This window comes from Macrotis lagotis, chromosome 5, assembly GCF_037893015.1.
Source record: "Macrotis lagotis isolate mMagLag1 chromosome 5, bilby.v1.9.chrom.fasta, whole genome shotgun sequence".
In the NCBI taxonomy this organism is placed as follows: Eukaryota; Metazoa; Chordata; class Mammalia; order Peramelemorphia; family Peramelidae; genus Macrotis; species Macrotis lagotis.
In genome coordinates this window covers 26,634,290-26,650,182 of record NC_133662.1, presented here as the reverse complement: position 1 = coordinate 26,650,182, position 15,893 = coordinate 26,634,290, and the positions used below count along the sequence as shown (strand labels likewise).

General features: G+C 37.8%; 1 protein-coding gene across 6 annotated transcripts in view; it reads left to right on the top strand.

Annotated features, from left to right (window-relative positions):
• Positions 1-15,893, top strand: part of ADGRF5 (adhesion G protein-coupled receptor F5) — a 173,548-nt gene that overhangs the window by 42,879 nt on the left and 114,776 nt on the right. The window contains exon 1 of one of the 6 annotated variants that reach the window (XM_074237126.1): positions 5,952-9,963. The exons of 4 other annotated variants lie outside the window; for them this stretch is intronic. The gene's annotated coding sequence lies outside the window, so the exon portion shown is untranslated. Of the gene's footprint in view, positions 1-5,951; positions 9,964-15,893 lie in introns of those variants that run through there. One more of the 6 variants, XM_074237125.1, reaches the window with a different exon arrangement.

Below are 15,893 nucleotides of genomic sequence, written 5' to 3'. Positions count from 1 at the left end.
GAGAAATTACAGTATTTGGAACAGAAACAGAAATCTGCAAATGGATATCAGTTTGAAGTTACTATTAAGGACCAATCTTAGAGAGGAATTATAAAAAATTACAAACTGCTTTTTCCCTTGTTTATTTATTTATTTTTAAATTTCAACTTGGTCTAAAGATAAAAAGAATTATGAAATATTTTTTTGCCGGTGAATATGAAGGCCTTCTCCCAGAAGTAATAAAATACTTTGATGCTAATTGATTGAAAGATTGAGAGTCTCTTTTTTTGTTGTTTCCATGCTATGTATTGATCGAAATTGAATGTGTTGAGAGAAAAAAAACAGATCCTTGAGGGAGAAATAAAATATTAAAGATAGCAAAATTATGTAGTACATAAGACAACTTTTATTTTTAATGGAAAGCAATAGTCCTTGGTCTTTGTTTAAACTCCACAGTTCTCTCTCTGGATACAGATGGTATTCTCAGTCACAGATACCCTATAATTGTCTCTGATTATTACACTGATGGAGTGAGCAAGTCCATTGGAAGTGATCAGTCTTGCTCAGTATCAGTTCATGCAAGTCTTTCCAGGTTTCTCTGAAATTTCATCCCTTCTAATAGAACAATAGTGTTCCATCACATGCATATACCACAATTTGTTCCCATTCCTCAATTGATGGATATCTCCTTGCCACCACAAACAGAACAGCTATGAATATTTTTGTACCAATGATGTTTTTACCCCTTTTCATGATCTCTTCAGACCCAGTAGTGGCATTGCAGGATCAAAGGGTTTGCACATTTTTATTGCCCTTTGGGCACAAATCACCAAACAATATTCCTAATGTACCATTATGATCATGTTGCTTTCCTGTCAGGAACCTCAGTGCCTTGCTCTAGCCTTTAGAAGAACAGAAAAATCACTTCATTTGATATTTAAAGCCCTTCACCATTTGACTGGGCCCTCTTTTTCCTGACTTCTTTCTTAAGACCTTGCAATCATTAAGCATGGACTACCTGCTGCCTCCTATACATGCTATTTCATCTTGTGGTTCCAAGATTTGGTGGACTTGCCCCAGGTTTGGTGTCCTCTCCTTCCCCTCACCTCTTGGAACTCTTTCTTTTTTTTTTTAAGTTTTTTGCAATGCAAATGGGGTTAAGTGGCTTGCCCAAGGCCACATAGCTAGGTAATTATTATGTGTCTGAGGCCAGACCTGAACTCAGGTACTCCTGACTCCAGGGCCAGTGCTCTAGCCACCATGCCACCCAGCTGTCCCTAGTCTTTTCTTTTTTCAAGGCTCAATGTTATATTCTTTCCTCCAGGAGAGATGCCTTTTCTTCCCCTTAAGTTTGTAGGGTCATTCCTGAAACAACATATTTACTGTACACATACTTTGTATTTGTTAATCTGGGATTATCCTGTATCCTGTCAGGAGCATGTAAATTCCTTGAGGACAAGGCCTGATTTCTTTTTTTTTTAATTTTTTTAATGTTTAATATTTATTTATTCTCATTTTGTACAAGTAATTTTTTGTACATTAATAAAATATTCTTGTTTAAGAGTAAACAAAATACCCCCTCCCCCAAAAAATATAGACTCACTTGAGCAATAAAGGGGAGAGAAAAAAATTAAAATGAAAAAATAATAATAGTAATAATTGTAGGTATGGCCAGGTGGTGCAATGGATGGAGCACCAGCCCTGGAGCCAGTAGCACCTGAGCCCATATCCGGCCCCATACACCCAACAATCACCCAGCCATGTGACATGCAAGCCACCCCAACCCCACTGCCCTTCAAAAACCAAAAAAAAGAAAAAAGACCCAAAATAAATAAAATAAAATAGTAATAACAGTAGGGGTGGCTGGGTGGCAGACAGAGTATTGGCCCTTGAGCCAGGAGCACCCAGGTCCAAATCTGGTCTCAGACACCCAACAGTCACCCTGTTATGCAGCCCCAGGCAGGCCACCCAGCCCCATTTGCTCTGCACCCCCCCAAAATAATAATAATAATAAATGTGTTTCAGTCTTTGTTCCAATACCAACAACTCTGTCATGGGTGGATCACATTGTTTATGATAAGTCCATTGCAAAAGTTATTTCCATATTTTTCCACCATTGCCATTGCTGATCACAACTCCCTCCTTTCGTATTTCTCCACTACCATGTACTATATTTTCTCTCTCCTTTCACTCTGACTCTGCTGTAGGGTAGCTGAGTGGTGCAGCAGACAGATCCCTGGTCCTGGGGCCAAGAGGCCCCAAGACCCACTACTACCCCTTAGGCTCAGCATCCACCTGGCCCTATGGTCCTGGGCAGGCCATCCAATCCCAGCCCCTTGCAAGAAGTAAAAAAGAAAATGTGTTATATCTCCCCCCATGGTCCATCCTCTCCTCCATCACTCACATCCCCCCCTTCCCCCTATCCCCACCTCTCCTTCTTACTCCAGATGCCTATACCCCATTGAGTATATATGCTGTTTCCTCTCCCAGCCACCTGTGATGAGAGCAAAGATTCCCTCATTCCCCCTTGTCTCCCCCCACTTCCATATCATTGCAATAGCTCATTGTAATAAAGAAAAATCTTATTATATGAAATATCTTGGCCTATTCCCCTCTCTCCTTTTTCTTTCTCCCATTACATTTCCCTTTTTTCTATTGACTCCATTTTTACACCATATTTTATCTTCAAATTCAGCTTTTCCCTGTGCTTCATCTATAAAAGCTCCTTCTACCCGCTCTATTAACTGAGAAGGTTCATATAAGTATTATCAGTGTCATTTTTCTATGCAGGAATACATGCAGTTCATCATCATTAAGTCCTTCATATTTTCCTCTTCTCCTCCAATCTCTATGCTTCACCTGAGTCCTGTATTTGAAGATCAAACCTTCTGTTCAGCTCTGGCCATTCCAACAGGAACATTTGAAATTCCCCTGGTTCATTGAAAGTCCATCTTTTTCCCTGGAAGAGGACATTCATTTTTGCTGGGTAGTTGATTCTCGGTTACATTCCAAGCTCTTTTGCCTTCTGGTATATTATATTCCAAGCCCTATGAGCTTTTAATGTAGTTGTTGCTAAGTCCTGTGTGATCCTGACTGCAGCTCCATGATATTTGAATTGTGTCCTTCTGGCTGCTTGTAATATTTTCTCTTTGACTTGGGAGTTCTGGAACTTGGCTATGATATTCCTAGGGGTTGGTTTTTTGGGATCTCTTTCTTGGGGGGGGGGATCAGTCGATTCTCTCCATTTCTATTTTGCCCCCTGCTTCTAAGATATCAGGGCAGTTTTCCTGTAGTAAATCTTTGAAAATGATGTCAAGGCTCTTTTCCTGATAATGACTTTCAGGTATTCCAATAATTTTTAAATTATCTTTCCTAAATCTATTTTCCATATCAGTTGTTTTTTCAATGAGATGTTTCACATTTTCTTCTAATTTTTCATTCTTTTGGTTTTGAAGTATTGAGTCCTGATTTCTTGCAAATTCATCAATCTCCCTGAATTCTATCCTTTGTCTGAAGGATTTGTTTTCCTCAGAGAATTTTCTTATCTCTTTTTCCATCTGGCTAATTTTTCCTTTTTCTTTTTTTTTAGGGTTTTTTGCAAGGCACATGGGGTTAAGTGACTTGCCTAGGGCCATAAAACTCGGTAATTATTAAGTGCCTGAGACCAGATTTGAACCCAGGTACTCCTGACTCCAAGGCTGGTGCTTTATCCACTACACCACCTAGTCGCCCCATCAATTTTGCCTTTTAAAGCATTCTTCTCCTCCATAACTTTTTGAACTGTTTTATCCATTTGACCTAAGCTAGTTTTTAGCATACTATTTTCTTCAGCATTTTTTTTTGGATTTCCTTGACTAGGCTGCTGACTTCCTTTTCGTGTTTTTTCCTGCATCTCTTTCATTTCTTGTCCCACTTTTTATTCTAACTCCCTCATTTGAATTTCAAAGTCTTTTTTGAGCTCTATCATAGCCTGAGCCCAATTTCTGTTTTTCTTGGAGTCTTTAGATGCAGGAGCTTGAGTTTCCTCATCTTCAGACTGAGTATATTGATCCTTCTTGGGATCATAGATAATGTTTTTCTCAATGGTGTTTCTCTTTTTTTCTCCGCTTGCTCATTTTCCCAGCCTAAGCCTGTTTTGGGGGTGCTTCCTGAGCTTTTGGGACACTCCCACAAGGGTCTCAGTATGTGAGGCTCTGTCCTGCCTCCTGATCTGTGAATGACCATATGTGTCCCCCTCTGCTATGGGTCTGAGGTGGAGGAGGCCCCTGCTGTTCTATGGGGGGGGGGGCTAGACTGGGATCAGGATCTGAATGTGTTTGGAGCCCCACAGTCCTGTTCCAGGGGCAGAGGACAGAGCTCGGCAGTCTCTCTTCACTCTCCCCCCCCCCCCCCGCCCCAGCTCAATGGGTTCATACCCTGGGTGCTCCTGCTTACCGCTCTGCCAGCTTATGTTTCCTGGATCTGGACGCCAGTGGCCATGCTGCTTGCTGTGTGCACTGAGGGCTGGACTTCACATGCTCACTCTGGCAGAGGTCCCCCTAGCTGTTGCCCCACTTTGTGCCCGGTGCTCCCCAGGGAGTAGCTCAGGAGACTCCCCCGCTGCTGTGAGCTGGGGCTCCCAGTGCCCTGGGGCTGCCTCCAGTAGGTTGAAGTTCTTTCTCTCTGGCGGGCCACCCCTCTGGCAGGCTGCCTCTCCGACCCTGGGGAGCAGAGCCTTTCTGCTCTTTTCCAGGTTACTTTGAGTAGGAGAACTGCCTCACTGGGTCCCTTTGTGGGTTCTGTCTCTCAAAATTTAGTTAAAGTCCTTAGTTTCAAAGATTTATGAGAGAGTGCCTAAAACAAGATCTGCTCTTGTGGCCATCTTGGCTCCACCCCCGATTGAGAGTCTCTAGAAGTCTAAACCTCTAATCCTTAAATGGAGATTGGGGAAGGTGACAAAAGGTATAACAATGAACAGCTCATTTTCATTCAAAATATTTTGTGTAAAATGCAATTTTATTTCTTTATTAACTTTAATGCATTTTCTTTTCCTTTTTCATAGACAACTCTCTTATCCTATTCTAGCTACATTTCTAAGTAAATGTGTTAGACATCTTCTAATAAAGCACTATTTAGAACCAATTTTCAAATACTTGCAAAAAACACTACTCAAAACATGAAGAATTGAATTTGCCTCTTCCATTTTAAAAAAATTCCAATATCTTCCTCCCAGAAAGTAATTCTTCAAAATAAGAAATAAAAAAGGGGGTGGCTAGGTGGTGCAGAGGATAAAGCACCAGCCTTGGAGTCAGGAGTACCTGGGTTCAAATCTGGTCTCAGACACTTAGTAATTACCTAGCTGTGTGGCCTTGGGCAAGCCACTTAACCCCATTTGCTTTGCAAAAAAAAAAAAAAACTAAAAAAAAAGAAATAAAAAAGGGTTTTATATTATTTATATTACATGCAATGATCCACACATAATATCCCTCCTCTGCTAGGAAAAGAGTGAGCAACATTTTCATCTTTCTTCTTTGGGGGTTAACCTTGGTAATTATAATATCTTTTTTGTTTCTTTGTTATTTTGCAAGGCAATGGGGTTAAGTGTGTCACCCAAGGTCACACAGCTAGGTAAATATTAAGTGTCTGGGCCTGGACTTAAACTCAGGTCTTCCTTATTCCAGAACCAGTATTCTATCCACTGCACTACCCAGATAGCCCTTCAGTTATAGTTTAAAGAGGGATATGGAAGTCCCAGAAGTTAACTTAAGCTGTATTGACACAGGAGGAAGAAAGTGATGTGTTTGTATATATGTGTCTGTGTATTGTTTATGTGTGTATAAATATATATATATATATATATATATAAAAACATATACATATATATATATAATATGTGTGTATACATGCATATCTATATTGATATGCATATAGATACACATCTTATTTTCCTTTGTCAGAGCACATATGAAATGCTGTATTGGGCTCTGTAGTCTCTTCTTAAAAATAACATAAACAAACTAGAGACTTTCCAGAGGAATCAGTATTAATTGAAGGTGTTTAAGATCATAACAGCTAAGAATTAAGGATATTTTTCCTGGAGAAGAATCAATTGTTGTTAATGTTCACTCATTTTTTCAGTCATGTCTCCACTTTGGGTTTTCTTGGCAAAGATCCTAGAGAGGTTTGCCATTGCTTTTTTCCAGATCATTTAAGAGATGTGGAAAGTAGACAAACAGGGTTAAGTAACTTTCTCAGGGTTACACAGCTACCTAAGTGTCTGACTAAATTTGAACTCAGGAAGATGAGTCTTCCCAACTCTGGAGCTAATGCTCTGCACTGCACCACCTTAAGAGGAACACAATAGCTATTTTCAGAGACTCAAAAGATTTTTATTTGAAAGAAGGATTATACATGCTCTGCTTAAGTACATGGAGTTAAAACTAGAAAAAAATGGAAAAGAATCTGAAACATCTCATTAGAAATACAAGCTGGAAAACACATCAAGAAGAAAAAACAAGAATGGTCAGAGTACCTTAATGTTATGATAAAAAAAAAATCCTGGATAGAATATTATAAGAAACCATAAAGGAAAATTGCCCTGAAGTTATAGAGCAAGAGGATAATATTGAAACAGAAAAAAAATCTATACTTCAACCCCTGAAGGAAATCCTAGGATGAAAACTTACAGGAATGTTATAGCCAAGTTTCAAAACTCCCAAGTTAAGGAAAACCTTGGAGCAATATCCGAGAGTTGCAGAGAAGCAATTCAATGAAAGAAAAAAAATTTCCTAACAATGAGAATGATCTAAAAAGTAGAATGAGGATGCTTTGAGAACAGTTTCATCACAGTGCAATGGCAAGACTGCTGAACTTAGAGTCATGGGACCTGAGTTCAAATCCTAGTGCTACTGTTGAGCTATGATACTTAGACAAGACACTTTCCTATTTTAACTTTCAGTTCCCTCATTAGTAAAATAAGACAGGTGGATTAGATGATGGATAGGTTCCTTTCAGCTATAATGCTGGTGAGCTGTTCTTGGGGATTTCAAGTATAGAGAAGGTAATCATTTGTTGAGAATGCCTCTTCAAGGAAGAGTTGATTTAGATAATCTCCCTTCCATTTTGATGATAATATGTTGTTGATACTTACCCTAGTGTTGCTGAGTTTTTTTTTTAGTCCTGTCTTACTCTTTGTGACCCTATTTGGGGTTTCTTGGCAAAGATATTGGAGTGTTTTACCATTTCCTTCTCCAGATCATTTTACAGCTGAGGCAGCTGAGGCAGCTGAGGCAAATAATATTATGTGACTTGCCTAGAGGCTATTAAGTGTCCGAGATCTGAATGAACTCAGTCTTCCTGACTTCAGACCCAGGGCTTTCTTCACTGTGCCACCTAGCTGTCCACTGTCTCTAGAATCAGCAGATTAAATAATGTCAACATTTTAAACCCCTAATTCTCGGCAGTATCTTGTTGACTGGTGTGATTAATGGAAAAAGAGAAGGATACTTCTAATACCATTTTTCTATCTCTTAAAATTCTAAGGAGTTTAGCTTCTTGCCATAAAATAAATAGCATGTATGGAATACTCATCTAGAGTCCAATGATAACAGGCAAAGGTGAAGAAGAGTCCAAAGCATTGCTATCTAACTGAGGAAGCCCATTAATACCTGGTAAAGTGTGTAAAAGGCAAAGGACTTGAAATACAACCTTGAAAGACTTTCACCTGGAAGTATAACAATTCAGGATGAATTAAACCAGTTCTACTTGACATTGATCCTCAATCCATATGCTGATGTTAATTCTAACTTAGATTAAGCAGTTATTGGTAACAGTTAAGGATAAGTAAAAGAGACACTTGATTGGTTAAACCTAATTGTTAAGTGTGAGTTTATCAGTTTTAGTAGGAAACTCTCCTTTGATAGTCAAAAAGCAGTTATAAAACATCACAACATACCAGTCTCTGTAAAACAAAAAAAAATGACAAAATCACAAAGATCCAGCCGTAAGCAGTTCAGTCAATGCCCCTCAATTAGTTCTGAATGTGTTTAAAATATATTTTAGTGACAGTTGATGATACTGGTTAATGTTTGCAATAAGTTATTGCAATAAAGAGTTTTATTTCCCTATATACAAAACACTTACTTTCTATATGTAATTACCATAAATCAAGGTTATTGATGGAAGAAGATATTATATAATACATAGAATGCAGATTTTGAAGTCAAAGACACCTCAGTTAATCTAAACTCTGTGTGATCCTGGGCAGGTCATTTTACTTCTTCTTAGGATGCCTCTATTGTAAGTCACAGACTTGGCAGATGAATTTCCCTAAATTCCATCATTTGCAATTTTTTTCAAGTTTTCACATAATATTAATTCTCATTTATAAAGGGTGTCCCAGTTTAAATCTATTGAAGCTTAATTATAATTAGCTTGTGTAATGCCTTAAGAACAATTTTTTTTAAAATTTCTCCCAATCATTCTGCAAGGTAGGCAAATGTAAATATTAATATCTCCATTTTACAGATGGGGAAAATGAAATACAGGGAAGTTAAATAACTTGACCAGGGTAACTAAACATGGATAGTTAAAGAATGGGAGCCTGCAGTATACTCCCTTCTCATCTAAACTTTATAAAGTGATAGAGAAAAAGGTTAATGATACAGATTAAACTTTAAAATGTGTCTAGTGTATATTTTTCCACCCAGAGAGTCAGTTGTTTAACATTTACCAGCACCCCCCTTTGATCTTTTCCCGGCTTTAATAGTTTTAATAGACATCACCTTGGGCAAGTGATTTTTCTCTCTTCTGGTCTCAGTTTCTTCGTCTGTAAAATGAAGAAGTTGGACTAGACAGTCTCTATGACCTCTTTGTCTTCTAAAATGGGAGAACTCTGAAGGACGGCATTTTCTACCTCTCTAAATATAAATTCTTGCATTGTTAAGAGTCTCATTTCTGGAATCACTCATCCTAGAAATCATCTAATGCTTCAGAAAGCAATCTGGCCATGACTTTGAACAAGTATCTTCATAATTCTAGACCTTGGATTCTTCATGTATAAAATAACAGTAGTCTGACAATTAAGACTCAACTTAAATCAACAAAAAGCATACAAACTGACAGCCGCTTACCAGTGCTTTATTATGACACTTCCTCATCTTTAAATACCAATGGTGAGCAATTAATCGGTCTTCCAAATTCAGGATGGTTTCCAGTCTCCTTCCTGGAGACCTCAAAGAAAAAGACCTCTTCTTCAGGTCCAGTTTAAGGACGACTCTAACTGGAGAAAGAGGACAGGACTAAATGATTCCTGAGTGTTTCCTCATAGATCTTGCTATTCATTCATACTGCATGACCCTGAAGAAGGAACAAGCTTATGTGTGCGCCTAGGGCAGTTAGCCAGCTTTTCTTTCTCATTGTTTTTTCCTCTTTCTACCTCCTGGAAATCCGAGTCAAAGTTAGGAGGTATGACTTGACTTAAAGCATCCTCTGCTGAACCTCCGTGCTATATAGCCCAGCCCTCTTTTGGAGGATTGGCCTGGGATACATTCTTCTGACATTTTACTTTGAGAGAGAGAGAGGAAAAGTAAAGAAGGAGGCATCGGCTGAACAAGTCAAACCACTCAGTGGAAGAAGTATTTCAGATAAGAAAAAACTGAAGGACTTCCCATAGACGTGAGGGAAATTGCATACTCCATCCGGAGAAGGGGGCCAGGAAATGTCTTCTTGTTTTCCAGACAGCTCCTGAGTTCTCTTCCATGGCACTGTAAAAGCTGAAGGGCTGGCTGCCCAGCCAAAGGAGACACCCAGTTCAAAACTAGTCTTTTGCTGTAAGAGCTTTTTATTGTTGAAAGCTGTAGCCATGAGTTCTACAAGATATTTCTATTGTCAGTGATTTTCTCTGAGGAAAAAGCAAAGCAAATGACATCTTAGTTGAAAACAGGACTTTGACCAACATCAGCGAAGATTCAGAAACTCATTTGTCCCAGCGACAGCATTGGACAGGTAAACTGAATTCCTATTTTTTTGTCTTTTTTTCTCTTCTCAAGAAAATCCAAAATGGATCACATTATTGGTAGATCATAGGGTGTATAGCTTAGAAGGATTATCAGAGATTATTTGAATACTTTCATTTTATGGAGGAGGAAACTGATGTAGAGAGAAAAATTATTTCCTTCTGATCACACAATTTATTAATAAGTACAGTAGAGGACTCAGCAGGAAGAGTGACTCATTTTAGAAATATTTCTTTGATTTGTCTAGTTGTCTCAAATAATTTTACTATGACCTCCTTGGGAGGAATGAAAAGTATTTGAGCCTAATACATTGAATTTCAGACAGTAAGTGTAATGGATAAAATGATGTGCCTGGAGTTATGAGTTCAAAACTTAGGGCAGACCCATAATGGCTGTGAGGACATGGGCAAATCATTCAGTAGAAGAATTAAGAAGAATTAAGCAGTAAGAGAATTAAATTCTTTAGGATTGCTAGGTACAGACAAGTTTGCTCTTCTGCAGTTTCAACTCTTGGAAATCCTTTTACTGATGAAATCATAGGTCTGGAGTGGAGTGCATTTCCTGTCTATGAGACAGTGCTTATGGTGATTTAACCTTTTGAGATAATCTTTTAGTTCCAAGTGAATAGGTAAGGGAAGGGATTTTGATGATAGTATTTTTGACCTATAACTGGGAGGGAACTCAAGAGTTAATCTAGTACAACTCTCATTTAATGATGAGAAAACTGAGGTCTGGGGAGATTAATGATGGTGAAGATCACCCATGTTGTAAGTAGCAGGAATAGAATTTGAAATCAGGCTATCTGATTCTGGAACCAAATTTATTCTATTATATCACCCTGATGTTGAGTGTTTCTCAGCAGGTTAGTATTATGATAACCATGTTACTGACTGGGTTATAGAGGGAGAAGTATTTGTAGAAAAAGAAGGACTAAAGGTCAGTTTTGCATTTCACTCCTGGGGAAAAGGTTGAAACATTGAATGAAAGTTCTATTATCTAAATGGCAAACGTAAGCTAGAGCTATTCATCTCTGATTAAATGGAGTAGGCATGTTGAACTGAAAAGAGAAAGGGGCTAGGAATTTTTGGAAACTTGTTAGAATTAGTATGACTTCCATGCTGCTCTTTTTGTCCTTCTTTTCTTGCTTTTTGTAAGACTTGTCTAAGTCCTTTAAAAGAATGCTGAACTTGGAGTCAGAAGATAGGAGTTAAAATCCTGTTATCACTTGAGTTAGTTACTTTGTCTTTATTTCAGTCTTCTTTGAAAAATGAGATGGGTATACTATATGACTTGAAAGGTCTTTCCCACTTCTAGAGGCTTGCTCATACATATACATGCATGTATAAATGCATGCATGTATATCCTTATTGGAAACATATAGCACTTGTAATTCATTATGTATGTATACACATATGTCTATATGTGTATATATTATATGTTATAGATATGTATGTATTATAAAATCTTTTTGTATCCTCCACAAAACCAATCCTGGGATTGAGCATAAAATGAATGCTTAAAGTTTTATTGTTCTTTTATGTCACATATCAGATATGAACCCAGGTCTTCTTGACTTTGGCATTCTATCCATTAAGATAGGTGTACATAATATTATATATATATATATATATATATTCAGTAATTATGCACTCAAAACTAGATATGCTAGTGACTTTAGCTTCTATCTGCCCAATTCTTTTTTGTGAATTTTAATCTTGCACTGAGAATTGCCATCATCATCACTGATAAGGTTAGCTCACATTGATTGTCATTTCTTTATTATTAATAACTCATATTTACAGAGAACTTTAAAGTTTACAAGACAGTTTCTTATACAATAGCTTTGTGAGGTAGATGGCATACATATTATCATCCCCATTTTACAGATAATGACTCTGAGTCTCACAGATATGAGGCTACTTATCCGGAGTCATGAAACTAATAAGGGACAGAAAGAAAACTCAACCTGGGTGTTCTGACTCCAAATCCAAGGGGGATCTATTCATTTTAACCATTACTTTCCATTGATAACTTTTTAAATGCCATTTTGAGAAACTCAAGGAAACATAAAGCAAGTGAATGGGTGATATTTAGATATTTGAGTCTCTTTTTATTTGATGTAGAGGTGGGAGGGATTGCAATAGAACAGATTCATAACCTAAAAAGGCTAGGAAAGATGAAAAAACAAGTCAGTCACTAATCTGAAAATATGTTTTTCATGATTGCTCATTTATAACTATCAAATTCATGTATTCTCAGTGAAGGAAGACAAGAAAGAAGGGAGAAATCTGGAGCTCAAAATTAAAAAAAATTTATGTTAAAATTATTTCACATGTAAGTGAGGAAAAAAAAATAATTTTTTAAAGTCACATTTTGCTTCAGTCCCTTTTCTACTAGACCATAATATTTATTGCTGTTTGTCCTTTGTTCTCAAAGAGGGCTAATGGCATCAGAAAGGTCATGTCTTAACTTGCAAATTAGTTGGATTTAAGTGAGGCAGGGCTGTGCAAAGTTATCAGTAGCACTCTCTCCTCCAGAGTTATCAGGAGTCCAGTAGCAGGACATAGGTAAGGACTATTGGTTAAGGCCCTAAAGGTAGTGGGAGACCTTGGTGTTTTTAAGCTGTTTCTCCCAGATCTCAGTTTGTGAAAGGCAACAGCCATTCAGTGACCAAAGTCTAGGTAAGAAGTGAGGCCAAAAGATGACCTAGTTTACCTTTATAAAACAATTAATCTGGGAGAGGAAAAACCTCAGATTTTTGGATCTGAGTAGAAATAAAATCAGTCCATAATATAGATGGAATTAAAGGGGCTACTGGACAAAGTGGTGTCCCTGCAAGGACACTCACCTGAGCTAAACCATAAATCCCTTTTGGATATGATTTTACGCACTCAATTCTATCCAATTCAGCACCCTGGATCACCTGCTCTATAATTTTACCATAGGTCACCAAAACAGCTGTTGTGAATTTTGCCAAGAGCTGTCTGTTGGAGGATAGCCTGAGCAGGAAGAAGTCTTGTCAGCCCCACCCAGGACTAACACTATTGGTAACTTTTTAAAAGGAAAGAAAGGCCTATGTCCTGCACTGACTTCATCCTTGGGACTTTGGAGCTGTTACTTGCGGATTTTACAAAATCAGATTAAATGTTCTTCGTAAACAGGATATGATCAAAGAGTGCCAAATGATTCTCGTATAACAAATTAAACTCAAGGTCATCTTTAACATCTTTACTCCCCATTTCCTGGGAAAAAGGGAGCCCTAATCTATGAGAAGGCAATGGAGTAAAGCAGGAAAAGTATAAATCTGAAGTCAGAGGACCTGAGTTTGAATTTCAGTTCTGGTAATAACTACTTTTGTGACCTTGGGCAAGTTCTCACCTTTCAGGGCTTTGGTTTTCTTATCTGCAAAATGAAGGGATTGAATTAGATGATCTCTGAGAAAACTTCCAGATCTAAATGGAAGACCCTGTAATTTATAAATCCTTTTAATCCTGGAAGCAATAGATTTTGGCAGAAGCATTTTTAATTGTGAACTATCCTGGTGGTTTGTCTGCTCAACTTGAATCCTCTAACTAAAAAGCAGTTCATCACTTGACATCGTATTGCACAGAATTATCCTTATAAAGAATTTTGAGAATGGGCATTTGTTCATTTGGCACTGGAGTGCCAACTATTTGCAGAACTCCATGCTGAGGAGTGCATAAGGTACAGAATCCCAGACCTTCAGAAATGAAAGAGCACTTACACATCATCTTCTGGTCTAATCCTTTCATTTTCCAGATGAAAAAACAGGTCCAGAGAGGTTAAAAAAATTTCCCATGGTTGAACAGCTAATAAGTGTCAGAGCAGAGACATAAGCCAAGTCTTCTGACTCCAAATCTCAACTTTTCTTCTATTGCTTGTCTTATGTCCTGGGACAGATGCTAGATAAATTTGACTGGAGAGGTAGACAAGGGAGAAATAAGATATCAACTTGGAAAAAGAAATTGGGAACAGATTGTGGAGTACCTTAATGCTCTAGACTTTATGAAATAGAACATTTTTTAAAATGATATTCTAGAAAGTTTAACCTGTTGAACAGGGGAAAAAAGTGACAGGAGAGAGAAAGATCGATAAGGAAGCTCTTGTATCTTATGTTACAAAGAATGAGTAAGGTCAGACCCAGGGTGGTGGCAGTAAGAATGTGAAGGAAGAGGGATGTTAAAAAAAGAAAAGCTGACATAACTTGGTGACTAATTAGATATGGGGAACAAGGGAAAGGGAGAAATAAAAAGGAATTATTGACATTCAGAAGCTGGGTGACTGGGGAAATGATCATGCCTTTGACAGGACTTTGGAAGCCTGGAGAAATCAGTTTGAGAGGAAAGATGACTTGAGTTTTAAACATATTGAGTCTATGGGTAATGGAGAAATATCTAAGGGGAAATAGCTAGTACATCCTTGCATATACAAGCCTATAACCTGGAAGAGAGGTCATAGCTGAAGATGTAAATATGGAACTAATTCCCATTGAAGTTATGAATGAAACCAAGGAAATGGATAAATTTTTCAAGGAAAAAATATTAGGATAGAATCACAGGATGACCACAGCATAGGGAGGAGACTAAAGCCATGGAAAGAGATAGAAAGATAATCCTACAGGCATGGAAGAAAATGAAGCTATTATAGAGGGATGAAATAGTTCAAGAAAGAAATGGGAGAACTACAACTAGGAATCTTGACTCTTGGAGCAAATTCATTGTGAGGGGCCACAAAATGTGGGACAAGATTTAATGGGACTTGCTGGCAGCAACCATAGATAATATTGCACTGGGAAAGGGTGACCCATCTTTCACAGACTGTAGCCCTTGCTGTTATAGTGATTAGAGAGGAAGGTGGACTTTAGAGAGTATCCCAGAAGATAGATGACCATGCCATACAGTAATGCAGACTAGTTGAGAAACACAAAAAGTCAATAGTCACTGAGGAAGGAAGGAAAGTCCCCTAGAGAAAGAGTTCTCCCCTACTCTCCACACAGAATTCTGGGAGCAAAGTTCCCAGATATTTAGGAAAGGGTTAAAAATGAGGACGGAGAAGAGGTCACTAGACTTGCCAATCACTATCATCCTTTGAGAGTACTGAAGACAATAAGCATATTGTTGATATCACTTTCTCTGACCCTCCCCCCAGTAAGCTATCATTTATGTCTTTAAAAAAAGTTGAAATGTATTTGTATGCCTCATTTTGGCACGATTAAGGGAAAATCCACTGAAAAGTATATTCAAATACAGAGATTAATTGATAAGAGTAGATTTAGGAACTTTCTGTTTTCATGAAGATGGAAATCTCTTGCTCTAAGGTCGAAAGTCCCCAGTGAATTACAGTGGGAGAAAGGAGGATAAAATGTTATCAAACTAACACACATGTTGGATTTGCTTTGGAAAATGTGACCCTATTGTATACAAACAAATGTTCTGCAGTAATCTGATAAGACTGGGATACCCTAACACAATACTGAGGTTGAAAGCTATTTGAACACAAATGAAAATTAAATAGGAGGGGTATAAGGAAAATTTGTAAAATTAGCATTGTGGTTTTTGTTTGTTTCAAACAGACATGAAGTGCTATGCTACATGTGCAAGTGACAGGTTATTTAATTGAGAACAGAAAAACTAAATCTACCTGTTATGTCTTCCATCAATGCAGAAAAAGTTTGAGGTTTTCAGGCTGCATATCTGGGAGCCAGGACTTGATGTCATAAATGATGACACCTCTTCCTCAGAACGAGTGGAAAATAGAGATATTGTTCTTTTAAAAATTTTATTTTATGTACTATTTCTCAATTATAAGAACATTGTTCTTATTGGAAGGTCTAAACTAAAGTCTAAACTACTCTCTGTATAGAAAATGAATCAAATTTGCTTTTGAAAAATAGAATTT